The 17756-nt window shown below is 34.1% G+C and overlaps 1 protein-coding gene across 2 annotated transcripts in view; it reads right to left on the bottom strand.

Moving 5' to 3' along the window:
* The window catches only part of LOC142982609 (uncharacterized), a 172944-nt gene that overhangs the window by 87918 nt on the left and 67270 nt on the right, over positions 1 to 17756 (bottom strand). The gene's annotated exons all lie outside the window — the stretch shown is intronic.

Genomic DNA, 17756 nt, shown 5'->3' on the forward strand with positions numbered 1-17756 from the left:
ATTTCGACCACTCGTTAAGAGATAAAACCGATAAGCCGTAGGTACGAATCAATATTGTTTATACGATGTTGTTTGTTTAAAACTATGAGGTTTGATTGTCAATTCAGATAAGTCGTGGGAGTGTTACAACTCGTTTAATCACAGTTATTCTAATTTAATTAAGAATTAGCTGTAATTATAATTATGAAAACAATAAATAAATAAGTAATCATGTTGCTATTATACGATATGACTAGCAAAACATATTAAAGATAATAAATATAATATTATTAAATCAAAATTTATTATTGCCTCTGTGACGCGGTTCGTCGTGTAACCTACTGCTGATCGTGAGGTTTCGGGTTCGAGTGCCGAACCGGGCAAAGTACTGTTCTTTTCTAATTTATTTTTGAATATTTCTCAATAGTCCGGAGTTTCGTACTTATAGTTATAAGGTCGCCCCCTATTACACAGGACTAAAATTGTTATCGGCCAAACATGGGTTCATTTTCATACACCTTTGCTTACGTTTTCAGTACAACAAGCGTGATATGATATTAGTTTCTAAATGGGAATCCAACGAGTGAAGGCGCGGTCAAAAATACTATTATTTTAATTTATACCCAGTATTTCTTGCAACGCAATAAATAAAAGTATCAATAAAACAATCGTACAGTTACTCGTATATATTTAACTGAAGTTAAAACCAACGGCGCGTATCTCCTATTTCCTGAGAAGTAAATGAACTAAGACGGGAATAAAACAATTAAAATTGATTAAGTATCGATTCAATACCGGTCATGAGGTGCTCATAGCTACTTGCGCTAATTGCAAGGTTATCGATCTATGAGTCAAGCAACGCTTAGCGCGATCATCTCATGGATGGGTGTCTGTTTAGTGGTATTTGACAAAAGCGTCTTCGACCTTCGTGCTTCGGACAGTATGCTAAATTCGGTACCGATTGTTGTCTATTAAGATAACAGACGTTTAGTCACGTATAAGGAATTCTGGTGGCTTGAACCACTTTCGCACTAGGTTGACCACTAACCATACGTTAAAACAGAAAATATCATACATATTAATTGGTAACATACTTTTTTTTCTACAAATGTCTATCATGTTTCTATCATGATTTCATGATTCAAGTCCTGTTCAAATATTTAATTTTGTAGGTTCCACAAATTGTTTATTAGGATTTATTGCGCTTCGTGTATGTTATTTGTATGTTCGTAAAAGGCACTACGTCACAAGACTATACTGAGTGTCTTAAATCTCTTCAAAAGAACAAACACGCATACCTTCGTTATTGAAGGGTGCATTGTCCTGCGTCAGATACTCCCAAACTTTGAACTACCTCGTTATAACGGTATAACAATACAACAACACTACCTGAGAATGGAACCTAAAATACACCATATTATGTTTTCTTACTCGAAATAAATAAGTATATGGATATACTCGTATAAGTTTGTGGAGATAGATGTATATTGTATGTACATACGGTTGTTACTATTACAACGAATTTAATGTAAATTATTACAAAATGAAATTTTAGTTGTTCAATTTCCATGCGATCACTCCCAGCGCAAAATGTGCCGAAACGCCAAGAAAACCCAGTTTATCGTAAATCGTAATAGCCATACACATGAAACGTTTAAATTTCGTCAAATCTGTGAAGTGTCCTGTCATGGTGCCACAAAAACAATTTGTCCTTTTACCAAAACTCAAATACGTTTTTCAATTAAAAACAAAAATATAATAAAATTATGTGTAAAATCACTTAACACCTTTTAATAATCCGCAAAATGGTATTAATTTTCAATGTCATTATACTGTTCCTTCCGATAATAAGTAAAGGTGATCAACATATAAAAATACACAATTACATATAATCAAGTCGCAGGTATATTGCACATTATGACATGTAGCAAAATCACTGATTATTAACGCTCTATCCTTGTTTACGTATACAGTACATGTCGGATGCGTAACAACACAGACACAAACTGCTATTGCAATGATATAAACTCAGATCTAATTCGTTTAGACCACTTTTTGGACTGAACTGTAAGCCTTTCTCGATTCGAAAGGAGACCCTTGCCCAGCAGCGATACAGTAATGGGATAAAGAATTGTATGTTTCTGTTAAAACATTTCCAGGTTCAGGCAGCATGTAATGCCGATAGGTTGACAACCAACGTATCTAATGGTTAGGGATACGCATTTGCAAATACTAAATTTAACTAATCGTGAAATACTATTACATAAGTATGAACTTCTTATTTCACACAAAATTCATCTCAATAGAAAACGACACGACGGAGGTATCCTAGCAGTTAGGCATACCGTAGTTAGCCATATTACAGTATTTAACATCGCCATATTGTACACAGCAGTGATCAGATACACAAAGTACAATGGCACGGTCAGACGCGGCTTAATACCGAGGTCTCCACTCTCAATGATGTTCTATAAATACATCACGATTTACTCTAGTATCGAGCCCTTCACCTTGAAACTTTATCAAACTTAAAATTTACAGTTATTAATTGTTATTAATGAGACGACATAAAATCGTTCCAACAGGTTTCTTTTCTATACGGTATTGAAAAGCGTAGCAAATGCTATACTTTAGTCTGTTAAACTTTAATTAACTTACTTTGATAAACTTTTTTAAAAGACTGCCCGATATATCAAAATACAACACAACAAACAATCAAACTAACTCTTCAGCCCTATAATATTAGTATAGATGCATTGTGACGCAGGTAAAGTATTAATGGTACATAATAAAATCTCTCTGATAGTGTATGAGCCTGTTTATTGCAACGTGCCAGGTTTTATTCCCGAGTAATGTGGGGTTTTTCTGTTATTGGGTTTTTTTTTAATTGTTGTTGGTATATTCCTAATTATGTTATGTTATAAACACGAGTTGGTTTGTACGTCTGTTTTAATATAACGATTACCTAAACCACTAAACCGATTTGGATAAGATTTTACAGGGACTACCTCCCTCGTAAACGATCCGTAGTCGAAAATATAGGCTCACTTGACTGAAATAGGGAATAAGGCTTTACAGTTACGTGTAGTATTCGGATAAAAACTAAAAACTGGTACGTTAAATAACTAAAATATGTATAATATGTTTGATATCTTACTTTGATAAACTTTTTTAAAAGACTGCCCGATATATCAAAATAATCATGCGAAATAAAAACTAAACTCGTGGTTATTTATTTTGTGCTATCAATGACATACTATAATACATACATATATAACATCACATCTTTTCCAGCAGGGGTGGGCAGAAAATATAATATGTGAAGTTTATTCGTGCTTTCAAGTTAAGACGACTTCAAGACCAGGCGCTTACAAAAGGATCTTTACAAAATATTCATTCGAATTTATCGGGTGTTATTTTATCGGATTATAATAACTAATACATACATATTCTTAAACTCACCAAAGCTCATGTTGTACAGTAAAGGACTCGTGGCTTCAATACAAAGGTATTGTGTAGGTATACAATATGGTTACATTGTCGAATATATTTAACTTTTTATTATCCTTTAAACCCATGTTTGTGAATTGTCATTATTATTAAAGATTAACTGAAGATGAGCATTAACTTAAGATTAAGTCGAAATATTTAATGTTTATTTAGTGCGTGAAATAAGAATCTTGTCCAAATATTGATCGGACTGTTGTAAATTACCCATTAACTGAACAATTTTAATAATTTACGATAAATAAATAATATACTTTTGTTAAGCTTACTTATAGTTTCATCACTTTTAATCTTGGGTAATTAAAAAAAAACTACAATTTATAATATTCTGTTTTGAATTGGTATTTATTCTTAAAGGAAAACTAAATATTTAATAGAAGTTCGTGTGTTTTATCATATTTCCATTCGATTTCATTTAATCATCATAAAATTATGTTGGTCCCGTGTACCAATGTTACTTTTTCAAACACAATCATTATTGTTTATATTTCATAACATGAGAAAAAATATCGATAGCAACAAGTGCATCTATCAAACAAACAGACAGACGGACAGACTCTTTCCTTGCATTCTCAAACAAAGTACCACCTACAATCAGGTCGTCCCTTCAAGGAAAAACGAGCAAAAAAGGCACCTAGTGACGTCATCGTTCACTTGCACTCGTTTATTTACAACCAGTGTTCATTATATACAATATACACTGTGACGCAGGTGAGGTATTAATGGTACAGTATAATCTCTCTGATAGTGTATGAGCCTGTTTATTGAAACGTCCTAGGTTTTATTCCCGGGTAATGTGGGTTTTTTTATTGGGTATTTCCGATTTCTGAAGGAATATTCCTAATTAGGTTATGTTTTACATACAAGTTTGTCTGTTAGTCTTTTATGCATTTATGATTAAACCACTAAACCGATTGTGATGCAGTTTTTTGACTGAAATAGGCAATTAAGCTTTATAGTTACGTGTAGTATTCGGATAAGAACTAATAACTGGTACGTTAAATAAATAAACTTTTGATATAAAATAAAAAAATATGGAAATAGATATAAGTGTTCTATCTGTACATGTCTGCCCACATATTTAAATATAATAGGCGCGTACAAAAAATAACTAGGAAATTATGTCGATGTAGTTAAACGACCTTACAGTTAAAAATAGGCTCACTGTGGAAGTGTACTGAGTAATTTGCATTTATCTATAAATAACACCACTTGTTCTTTATATAAATAGACATAGAATGTTCTGTACATATTGGACTTCCTTGAAATTGATAGTTTTTTTTGCTATTGAAGCTAGTGGTGGTAATCCTAAGGCCAAAATAACTACTCGTCTTACCGGGAATAGAACCCAAGACGAGTTACTCTTTTACGTGCCCTTAGTGAAGTAACCGTTGTTATAAATATCATAAATATCATTGGACAACTCACATACGGTCACTTGATTTCAAACTACATAAGTAGAGCTTGTACTATGGTAACCAAATAACCGATGAACATTCTTATATACTTTTAATACATACTTATATAGATACATTAACAACCAGGTCCAGAAAGAATATTTGCACTCGTCACACTAAGATTGTCCCGGGTGGGATACGAACCCACCATCAAATAGTAACGAAAAACAAGGTAGTATTCTAATAGAATGGTATGAACTTGTCGGCAGCAGATCTCGTTGTCGTCGTTTGAACAACCGTCTACCTAACATCCTGTTAGTATAATAAAGTTTCCCTATACACACGTTTTTGTGCTATAAAATAGTGTCCACTATTTATTTATTTACTTGATATAAAGGAGAACTTAATACTATTCCCGTGGGACAGTGTTATCGTGGCTTGAACTGCGGAATGCCACGTGTAGTTTCCTAAACACCCCTCGTGCTTACCCACATACATTAATAATAGCGCTGTACTAACATACAAGTAGGGTATCAAGTGTTTTAGACTGTTTTTTTCTTTTTATAGATATTTCTTGCTAAAAGCTCTACTCAACGCACTTAATTATTTTTGTACTACCCTTGACAAGTTATTGCAGAATTGAAGATGCATAATTGTGACTATGACCCTGACAACTTTCATTTTTATTTATTTATTTACAAACAAAATTAGTTGCATATTGATGACATTAAAAAACAGAAACTAAGCATATGATACAAGGAAAAAATCCTCTTTAGTTTACTATGACACATGTTATTTAATATATTTTTTTCTGATTAACATACTTATAAGGAACACATCAAGACATTCATGGTTTGATCTCAAAAAGTTTCCGTTATCACAGGATATTAGCAGCCTTCTCTAAATTGAATATATTTCCATATATTATATGACACAGAGAACCTTAAGAAAAAACCCCAATATAATAGGAAGTGTATTTGAGTGTATATTTCCTATAAACAGACTATAACAAGCTATGATCTATGTTATAAAATTATAATATTGCTAGTTCTAGGAATTCCTTGGGTAAGTTTCCACGCGTCTCGTTACTGCCTAGAAATTCTTATAAATATTTATTTATTTAACACTTCATATACGTACAATGTATATAGGAGGCCTTACCGACCGAGTCATTCTCTGTCACAATGATTTTACATAATTTAATAAAAATAAAACCATGGTTAATAAGACTGACGACGCCGTCTGTCCTTTGTAGTTTAAGCGGTAGAGGCTGTTGATCACGATGTCTCGGGTTTGGTTCCCGGGATGGATAAAGTGCTTTTGTTTAATGTGCTCCATATATGACTATAACATAGAGCCCTATAACATAGAACCGGCTTTTTAAACGTGGATCTATTTCATACACATCATAAAAATTATAATAAGTCGTGAGATTTTGATTAATTTATTCATACACCTTTGAGTATAACAGGCGTTATTTTTGTTGTTAACAAAAAATAAGTAAACTTAAATTAACTTAGTTCCTACGAATAGACCTCATAATGAAATACAATGTTCTTAGTTTTTAGAATACCTTAGCTATATTTCCAAGCGTCTTGTTAATACCTAGAAATTCTTATAAATTAGCAACATGATTTTACATAATTTTGTTTAAAAACGAGCACAAATACCGCGTAAACAATATTTTGGTATTACACAAGGACGATAATATAATGACTAATAGCAGAGTAGTCAAGGTGTCTCGTTGTCATTGTAGTCTTGGATTCGATTACCGTACGAAACAATTTATTCAACAATATTTACATTTATTGAGGGCATGCAAAGTCCCCAACCCGCACTTGGCCAGCGTGGTGGACTCAAGGCCTAACCCCTCCCTTATTACGGGAGGAGATCCTTGCCCAGCAGTGGGACATTAATGGGTTAAATTTATTTTATTTATTTATTATTGACAAATAGTTGTTCTTGTTGTGGGAGTGCTTATGTTTTTTATTTGTTTTAAATACTAAAATTAGGTCCTTTCTTAACGATAAATTTAATCATTTTGAAACAAATCAATTAATGTGAATGAAAACATCTCTCGTACATTTTAAATTAGTCGCAAATAGAACTAGTAATATTAAGTTAAAGATATTTACATTGAAGAGCAATTTAATGAATAGATCCGAGTAATAATTAGGGAAATCTTAATAGCTGTTTAATGTTTGGGAAATATTTGGATAATAATTATAATATTTATTAAACAGTTAACTTAATGAAGTTTGTTTAATCTAAAACTGATATCCTACCCCGACTGCAAACCCGAGAACTACTACTAGATAGCTAGTTTACTCGCGCGGTTTCAGTCGCAGATAAGGTCCTGCATATAGATAGTTACACCAATCATAATTGGTTGGATTAGATTGGTGTAACTTATTTTTTATTTATCGCATGATTAGTGGTTAACCTAGCGAAGTTATCGTCAAGCCGTACGCAAAGTGTTTGACACGGTTTAACGAACGACTGTTATCGTAACTGACAACAACCGGGACCTACTTTTATTGCACCTTCTGAAGCACCGAGACGCTTAGCTTAAATACCGCCATTCCGTTACCCATCTATGGAGTAACCGCGCCAGAGTGGCTTAACCTACAGATCACAGCGAAAGCAGGCAGATAGAGCGACTTTCCTTTTTATAACATTAAAGGTATGAATTAATCGCGACATAGTTAACGAACGCAACAGCCAGACAAAACACATAAATAGTCATGAACACGGAGAGCCGCGGCGAGGTCAAGTTCGAGATGTTATACAACAAGATCACCCGTCGTCACCCGCCGTCAGTTGCCGTCAGTCGGCGGTGAGTGGGCCGCTCGACCGGTTCCACTACCAGTTTGTTACTCTGATACATTTTACTACACGTGACACCGTGCTCTTCCGTACTACTCAACTACGAGTAAACAAACAAAAAACTACTTTATATGAGACCGAATTGTGCGTGTAAAGTTCCGTACCCTATTAATATTACGAAACGGTGTCAAATAAACTATTACTGCCCATAAACTTAAGCTACTGTTAGATATGCGTATCTACTGGGAAGGAGAATGGGACCAACCTTAAAGCCCTTCTCCCATTTCGATACGCCCGCGCGACTCTAGTCTCGGAGACTAGTCGCCACGAAGTATCTCACATACATTTGTATGGAGACTCGCACATTACGATACTGGTATTCTACGCGTTCGCGACTAGTCTCGCGATACCCGCCGTGTTGGTCGCTTGTGCGTCGCGTCTCGCGTAGACATGCGCTTTACATGTTCGGGAGCGGATTGAACATGGAATCATTCATTTCCTAATTGGAACTATGTTCAGGAAACATGTTCGCGGAACTATATAGTTCCACCACGTTTCAAGTTTGACAGAATCTAACATTTGATAATATAGGTAGTTCCTCAGTTCCTCACAGCTCCTAGGTGCTATAGAAACTGTGAGAAATTGAGAACTGCTTTATAGTTTATACATTATTTGTTACTGTATAAATGTAGACAAAAATATCCCTTGATTTACCTTCATACTCTACACAGGCTTAGGACTGTCAACCAAGAGATAAAATATAAAAAAATATGCAATCTACAGTTTTGACTTTCCTACGATTTTATTACCTATAATAATATGTATAGATTGAAAACGGCTCAAGATGCAAGTAGGACTCTTTAGACATTCGGTAAAAAGATAAAAATTTCTTATCATCGTGTTGTAGTTCTTGTGCGGCTACAAAAACTCTACAATTTATGTTTCTTTTAATATATGGATGAATCCAGTATTTTCTACTCTTGCGTTGACGCCTTCTATTTCTATAAAACAAAAAAACTGCAAGAGCTTCATCGTCACTGGAGTCGCTCGACATAACGTCAGTCTACAAAAAACGAGTTTGCACAAATGATGAATTTAGTAACTTTTAAGTTGCATAATATGCGAGCATCGGGTAGCGAACATGTATCCAACTAGTATTATACTCGAGTATCGTACCCTACAAGTATCGTAATGGGAGAAGGGCCTAAGTCTCTCACACTACACACACATACACACAGTTTTGCATACCTTATAGATTAAACACCTTTCAGTCTTGCAAGGTTTTGAAAATCCTTATTTGGACTTAAAACTAAATACGACCAATTGCGTTGAAGGTAAATGCTTATTTGATCAGCCATCAGTTCTCCATATTAGCAAGCTTATATAGCAAGGACGTTTAAAAAAAAATTCTGTACGCATAGGAATCAAACCCATAACACGCAAAGATAACTTTTAGTGATCACCTTTAACGACTGCTCTACTAATGTCCTCGATTTTAATTATATTATTTACCAGTCTGTTTATAAAAGATAAATAGTAAACATGTTTGTTTACAAATATTGTCAAGTATTTGTACAAATATTCTATGAATCCGGACATCATTGACAGAACGAAGTTCACTTTAATGTGATACTTTATTAGTTTACGACGTCCGATAGGAAATATACAAGTACTTAGTGGGTATTTATTGCTTGTTTTTTAGAGCGAAGTTTTATTAATTAAGGATAGTAGTTAAGTTATTAATTAATGTAGGATATTGTACACAAGAAAACCTTAAAGATTTCTTGATTGTTGAAGGATACCAATACTTTTTGTGTACGAATTATCCAATAGTTTCGGCGTACTAGTAATTGTTTAACAAACATGAGTTGTGTTTGAAGTCTCCTTTTAGTAATTAGTCGTAAAGATCATCGCACGCCATAGATTATTGCAAAGTTTGATCGTATTTCTGCCTGTACTGATAATGTGAATAAGACACTACAATTATTTTAGAGTCAGTGGTAGGTTCAGTAATAACCATAAATAAAAGTTAAATATGTTTGTGTAAAAATATGCTAAGAATGAGGTAGATTTGATGCCAGCTGCAAGTACATTGTGTAAGAAGATATATTTAAAATTTTGCAACTGCTCACATAACGAGAGCCATTATTTATAAAAAGGTACATTTATAAAAGAAGTAATTTTACTTCTCAAGAAAAATCTAGCAATAGATAACGATGTATTTACGATGTAATACATAGTAGTAGTAAATAACTGTCATTACATTATTAAAGTAGTTATTAAGTAGAACCGGACACCACGCGTGACTTGTAAACCCAATTATAAGTTAATGGTGTTGTTAGACATAATACCACACAAGACACACATACACCATGATACGACATAACAAAATTATATTATCTAACATTAACATGCTCTATAAATAGAAATGTCTTGTATATAATAGATATACGAACAGTCTCACGAAGTTTCGTAAAAGTATATCTTTACGTACTTTTTCTTTTTTCTCTTTACGCACCAATTTTTGTTTTTGTTTCTTTAAGTCATTTTTAAAATATTGAATTGTTAGGTGCTGATAGACTTCTTAAGCATAAAGTAAATGTATTGTTGTGTGAAGTGAATCAAGTAGCATTTATTTTATACATTCTCAGCTACAATAATTATTACAGTTTTAAAATATCTTCATGGTAATGTAATCGGCTTACACCAGTAAACCGCAGATCTGTTTTTTTTATAAATTTATATTAATACAATCGAAAATAGGCTTCTTTGTCTCTTATAACAAGCGAACAAGTGAGCGATAATGTTATAACAAGCGAGCGAGGCCGTGTTCGTTACCTAGTCTATACTATCGTGTAGAGGATGTAAAAACTGTGATATTATTATAATGTAGAATTACGTCAAATAATTAAGTTTGTTACAAAAACTAGAGGAATGTCCGCGTTTTTGTCTCGTCTTATATCTAATGTAGTTTTTGTACTATCATTGTTCCAACTTGCGTCAGTGCCGAGGAAAACTAAGTAAATGAGAGGTATTTATAACAGTAATTAGTAGAATCTAGACAAATGCATTCAAGACCGCTTGTAAATAGAAATATTATTCTAAATCTTTACTTAAACTAATATTATATAAAAAAGTAATTTAGTAGATATAAGAGGAACACCATTGATAAGGTATATTATATAGGTATACACAATAATAGACATAACCTACATACATGCTATATGTATACATAAATTGGTCACACCGTCGTTGACCGCCTCGTACCCTAACATTCAAAGAAAATAGCTACCTCTATGCCATAATAAAATTATGATAATTAATAAATTTACGACACAAAACCAACCTAACCCAAAAAAAAAAGTTTTGTATAAGAATCGAACCCACGTCACACGTGCACATAGCACTATTATATAAATCTATGCGGCGGATATCGTAAAATTTATAGCATGTGTATCGACATTTTTTATATTTTGTTGGTCCACGTTGTGGAAAACGTGCAGTTTTTTATGTATTTATCAAAGGTGTCTAGTTTAATCCTATAACTAGTTTGTCTAGTGAATATCAGACGTGTTATATTGTCAGCTGATTATGTAATAAACGCGTAATCAAAATTCTAACAGATTATACTTGGATTAATAAATTATAACTATTAAAGATGCAACACTGCCGGTATTTTATTAAGTTCATGCATATGTTTGCATCTTTTGATTTCGTTTAAGAGACAACTCCCGCACTAAGAATTGCTCTTGTGTCGCGGGGACTTTTTACAAACATACAAACAAAGGACCCAAAGTACAATTTATTTGTGACAAATAATTTTACCGTGAAGAAATCGAACCCACGACCCATATCGTAGCGGCGTGGCGACCTAAACCACTGCGCCACGGAGGCAGTCGAAATCTTTAAAAGGGCTTGACCGTTTGAGAAGGAATTTGTGAGTGTGGTGTATAAGTTGTTTTTAGGAATTTCTTTGGTTGTGAAACCTACTATTGTTAGATTATAATGACTTCTTCATAGATAAAACAAGCAACGCTTTTGTGAATGGAAAAACTGTATTTTTTTTGTAGTTTTGCAGTTGAAACTATTTAAATAAAACTGGTTGAACATATTTTTTCAATTAATTAACAAGTTTATATTTAAAATACTGGTAACTGCGTAATTATGAGGAAGTAATTATATTAATAGATCTATTTATAGTGCGTGTGAAATAGTAATGTAATATGCTTGCAGTATTCAGTACATATTTTATACATATACACATATACATATTTTTTATTTATTATGTTTCCTAGTTCATTAAATAAATACATACTAGCCGCAATGACCCTTAGCCTATTAACATACGCACAAAAATATATTTAATTTAGATCACAATTATTGTGTACATGATTTTTTTAACTAGTTGTACCACGCGGATCTGCTCGCGGGTAAAAGTTTAATCTGCAATTTAAGCAGCATAAGGGCTAAAAGTGATATTTTTTCTGAAAGTCTTTGTTTTACCTTGGTCTTTAACTAACTCTTGGCTAATGTTATCAAAGTCGGTGTAGTAGTTTAGATTCAAATACGTTTTAGACAGTTTTTGCATGTATAATATTATTAGATATAGTGTAAAATTTCAGATTATATCGATTTATCCACGGGAAGAATCATTTTATAATCAATGCAGTAGCTACTCAACAATACAAACGAATCATCACTACAAATTTCTCTTTTTTCTTGCCACTGGTTGCTACCAACCATGTATCGTGGTGTCCACACAACCCGACAACCGCTGAGCTATCTAGTGTGCTAGCCCGCTGGTGCAAGTGACCCAGTTGTACGGATCGATAGGTCGCTGACCCCGCGGACCACTGCTAGGAGCCCGCTAATTGGTCATCATACGCACTTTACTTGCTGCTTCAGATAAAGATTCAACTCAATTGGTTTATAATAATATGATACTCTCAAATTGAAAAAAAAAATCAGTTTTACCTATATTTAACTTTATCCACGGAAAACTTATCTTGTATACAATATCCAATGATAATCTTCTCCATTTTACAAACTATCATCGTCCAAAAATTTGTCCAAATCGGTCAAGCCTTATTCACAAATTAAAATTAGCATCAGATATCTGAAGAAAAGCGAAGGCTACTAAAGGTTACTTTCGAAAACCACGCAAGAGAAGCCGCGTTCATCAAACAGTTAACAATAACACGTAATACAACTTATATTGTTTGTAAAGGTAAGTACAGTCAGGCTCAAAAATGTATATACACTGTCACATATTTAAGCATTTTAATCAAACAAAATAAAAAACACTACTATAAATAACTTTAAAGTATTTTACAATGACTGCAAATTGTTTGTTGACCAATAACAATGATAACTTAATTTAAACGAAAAAGTATGTTTGAAACGTGATACATTTTTAACGCTAACTATACATTATTTACTATGTTTCCTTCAAATTAATGGTATAACTAGGAATCCTTGTAATTTCCTCGCAGTACAGCGAGCTACACAACAATAACGGCACAAGCTACCACCTCACGTAAATTGAGTTTGATTCAGTTTATATTTAGTTTAATTACTAAACGAGGCTTCGCTTAATTGGAATATTGATGTGAAGGCAAGTTATTTACTTAGTAAATAATTGCTAGTTATGAAGACGTCCATGTTTGTTATAAATATTGTTGTATAGACTAACGACTGTCGAGTTACAGCTATTGTTGAAAATATTCTATAATCATTATTAGTATAGTCTATTATGAGTTCAGTTATTAAAACCCATACTGATACATAAAATATTAATTTTGTCTGTCATTGTTTTATTTTTCTTCCTTTTTTCTTTTTTCTCTGTTAGTCTGTAACGCTTTTAAGTCCAAACCGTTACATCGATGTTAATGACATTTAGGTATAAATTTATATAGTAAACTATATTTACAAGGAAGATCTGTGATCACACAATTACATTTTTCGGAGTAGGTGAAGTACTTGCTATTCTACTAATTTCTAATAATAATTAATTGTGCACAGAAGTTACAACACACACAGTTTGTATATGGCACTATATGGCAATATTACATGAAAAAATGTGTTTATTACATATACTACTGCCCACAACTTCGAGTATAAAAATAATGTGCAAAACAAAACTACGAGTATATAGACTATAAAATATGAATAAAATACAATGATTTTCTTTTAGCAGGTAATATAAAATTCACCTATAGCAATGATCGCCTACGCTTCCACTGCAGCTACCTTCAAAGCTATACATATAGAATAGCGGCCCGTCCATGGGATCGGGCCATCTGTTCGTTTTGTTTAGTTTTAATTCCGCGCCGAGTGCTTGTAACGTGACACTGACGGAGCGCCACAAACGACAGACGTGAACAGCTGGACTTATTGAAAACCATTCAATTGCATTGTTTTTTCCGATGGTGCCGTTGTCATCCCATTTTGAAAAAAATATAAAAATAACTAGTTTTCCGGCCGCGGCTTTGCCCGCGTGGAATTTCACCCTCTTCAGGGGGATTATCTAAAATCCCTTTTTAGCGGATGTCTTTGTCATAAAATCTAACTGTATGCCAAATTTCAGCCCTATCCGCCTCGTAATTTGAGCTGTGCGTTGATAGATCGCCATGTCAGTCAGTCAATCTCCTTTGAGTTATATAGACATGCAGGTCGGCAAACAACTATTTCTAAGTCTTACATTGAAATTGACGAAATATGGTTGTATTCATCCACCTCTCCCTACATCTTCAGGTATAACAGGCGTGTAACTATTAAAAAAAACCGCTAACGTAGGAATTTTAGACAAAAGGCTGAGAGCATTAAATCGTAAAAGGTTCATGCGATGATCTTTAACTTGTCCAATAATAGGTCACTAAGAAGTACTTGACCTGCTCCCTACCGCTTAGAAGAGCACATTTTAAAGTCGATGCTGATTATAATTATAGAGCTACCATTAGGATATGTTATAAAGCAGATATCTCATAACAATGACTAGATGGGCTATCACGTATCTCAGTAGACAACTAACTGAAAGCAACTATACTGTACATTGTTTTCTCACTTAGAGTATATTGATTAACACGTCACCTCGAAGCAGCAATGTACTGAATGGTGACCATCAATTAGACCCGCACTTGTTGTCATCAGAGACACGTGATACGAGGAAAAAGACACTAAGACAATCACTTGATGGAATATTTCAACAACAGAATACACAATAAGTAGGCTTTCACCAATATAATTAACTTCGCAAAAGCTCACGAAATTGCAAAATCGATAACAGAACAAAACCGATTATCAGTAAGAATAAGAAGCCAAAGCAATTCAACTCGCGAACACAAAGTAAGTCCATTAACCGAGAGGTACAAATATGATGAAATGTTATAAATCATAGGTGAACGCCGCCGGGGGCCGGGGCTAGTGCAACTACCGAGCGGATATTAAATGGGACCTCTAGCACGTGCCAACTACATCGACTATAACTACTTTGTAACTATTTAGTAGCTGTTAGTCGGTCAGTATGTATATGTATCTTTAATAGCTAAACTAGAACACCAACTTTTATTATAATTTAGGGAGACAGTTTGAAATTACGAATATTCTAACATTGCCTATTTATTTACCTCAAAGATGGCAGAATTTTATTTATAATGGTCTTATGGTCACCAGGTATCCAAAATTTCTTTCGCAATAAATGTTATCATTGCAATATAATACAAAGTAAATGGTTTTATACCAAGTTCATTAACCAAACTGACACCCTCTAAAAAGTATTTACTCAAAGTCCAACACATTATAAAATATTAACCCCGTGTAATTTGGAAACTAACACGAACGGCACCGGGTTGTAAAGCTAGTAGCAGTTGGCACAGTGTGTCGGCAAAGGTCACGGGAGGTCAACCCGCGGTGAGGCAACTGGGTCACGAGATCGCGACGCTCCCGAAATAGACCACACTTAGCCGACTGTTAGCACCGCTGATACACTAACATTAGCTTTTATACTTATACTAGCTGCTCCATCCCCTTTCACACTCTTTAGAGGATGATTATTAAAAAAGAAGGCCGACTTTCAAACATAAAATAGAGTACTTTAAGCGTAACATTACTAGAATAACAATTTTATAAACCAACAATATTATTAGAGGGTTTGTTTGTTTGTCGTATGGTTAGTGGTCAACCTAGTGTCAAAGTAGTTCAAGCCGCCCGAGAGGCCTCTGACTTAACGACTGTTATCTTAATAGCCGGGGCCGACTTTTTACGTGCCTTCCAAAGCACGGAGACGTCCAGTTCAAATAGCACTATGTGGTCACCCATCTATGGGTAGAGGTTTAGTTAGAGGGTTGAACCTAGCGTGAAGGTAGGTTCAACCTTCTGTCTATATCAAAGGACCATTCACGAATCATCCCTACCCATCGACAGCTCTGAAGAGTTTGATACGAGTATCTCTTAGTAAATATCATGAAGGTTGTATAAGTAACAATCATTTCCTGAAATTTGTATCAGAGGTTTAGCTGAAAACCTGAAAACACAGACGCATTTACAACAGCAGCATAAATAAGTTTTAAATTTTGCCACTTACTTATAACCACTATGGTTATAATTTTATTATTGAAACTGAGACTAGATTGGAAGGGGTGAGTTTCTGAAGATATATTTAGTTTTTGGAAAAACTCACGGCATTTCTGAACTATTTATTTAGATAACTTTGCCAATAATTAATGCACAAATTATAAAACCATGAGCTGAGACGAAATAATAATTTCTTTAAGTTTCAAAAGTGTGACGAATGGGGAAGAAATGACAAGATCTTAAAATGTCAAAAATGAAATCAGGTCAAATTATTCCGAGATGGCGTAGTGAAAAGTTTAATATAAATTATGCAAAGCTCCGCACTTTCGGCTGTAAGCTTTATTAAAGGAAACTTTAATTGAATTATCATCATTATGTTGGCGAGGGTCTGCCGTGAGGGGGCGCTGCGATCGTTCCATCCTTCCTGGAACGTAAATGAGTGGGTCTGTTTTATCTTACCTTTCAAATATCTACCATTTTTATTGGTAACAATTGACCTTTATAAAACATGCTCAATAAAGCACAGGAATATAATTAGAGGACAAGGCATAGGTACTATCTCTATTTCCTCACTCTGATAAAATAAAGTCAAATTATTATTGTTCATTTAGATCAAATGGTGACACTCATTATAGTTGTTACAATGAGAATCTACCACTAGTTCAGAAAGGGTAGAACCTGAGAAGAGCTAGCAACAAACTCAGGGCCACTCTTTTCAATCACCAAATGACGCGAGAAGTCCGGTGGGACATATAACCGACACGACCAGCGCGCACAGAGGTCTACAACCTCAACTTTCAACAACTTTTTACAACTCCGGGCAATTCAATTGGCATTCGTTGACAGAAAAACTCAACAAGTAATCATTTACATAAAACACTTCAAAAAACAATAAAACAAACTTTTATATCACAACTAATGACATTTCCCTCTTCACGTAATTTACAACCCCATACCATAAAAACACTTTTCCGCAGGTAAAACCGCGCGGCGAGCCGACACCCCATCAATATGATTAACAGGTCTATAATAACGCAATAACAGAGCGTTTAAAAGCAGTTATCGTTTATTCTCAGTGGCGCGGATACTTCGCCGACATTCCGCGGCTGGTTTATTCCGCGGTTTATTCCTTCGTGATCTTTATTTGCTCGATTATGTTATGTTTTAGTATGATTTTAGCCCATTATTGTATAAATGCTTAGTGCTGGTCTTATTTTGGGAATAAGAGAGGAGGTACACTCAAGCCAATTGTGATCGCAGTAAGGACTATCATCAATATTAATAATACTTTTAGTGCTTAATGCTGAAATCATATTCCGAACTAATTATTAACCGAACCGGAGATTTTAAAATTTGTCATATAGGTACAAGACCTAGGATCAGAAATAGGCAACAAAAATCCAACACGGGAAGAGCCGCGGGAAAAATTAAGTTGCGATAAAAATCTTAACTCGACAACGTTATTCCCACTTATCC

Source organism: Anticarsia gemmatalis, chromosome 22 (assembly GCF_050436995.1).
Source record: "Anticarsia gemmatalis isolate Benzon Research Colony breed Stoneville strain chromosome 22, ilAntGemm2 primary, whole genome shotgun sequence".
Classification (NCBI taxonomy): domain Eukaryota; kingdom Metazoa; phylum Arthropoda; class Insecta; order Lepidoptera; family Erebidae; genus Anticarsia; species Anticarsia gemmatalis.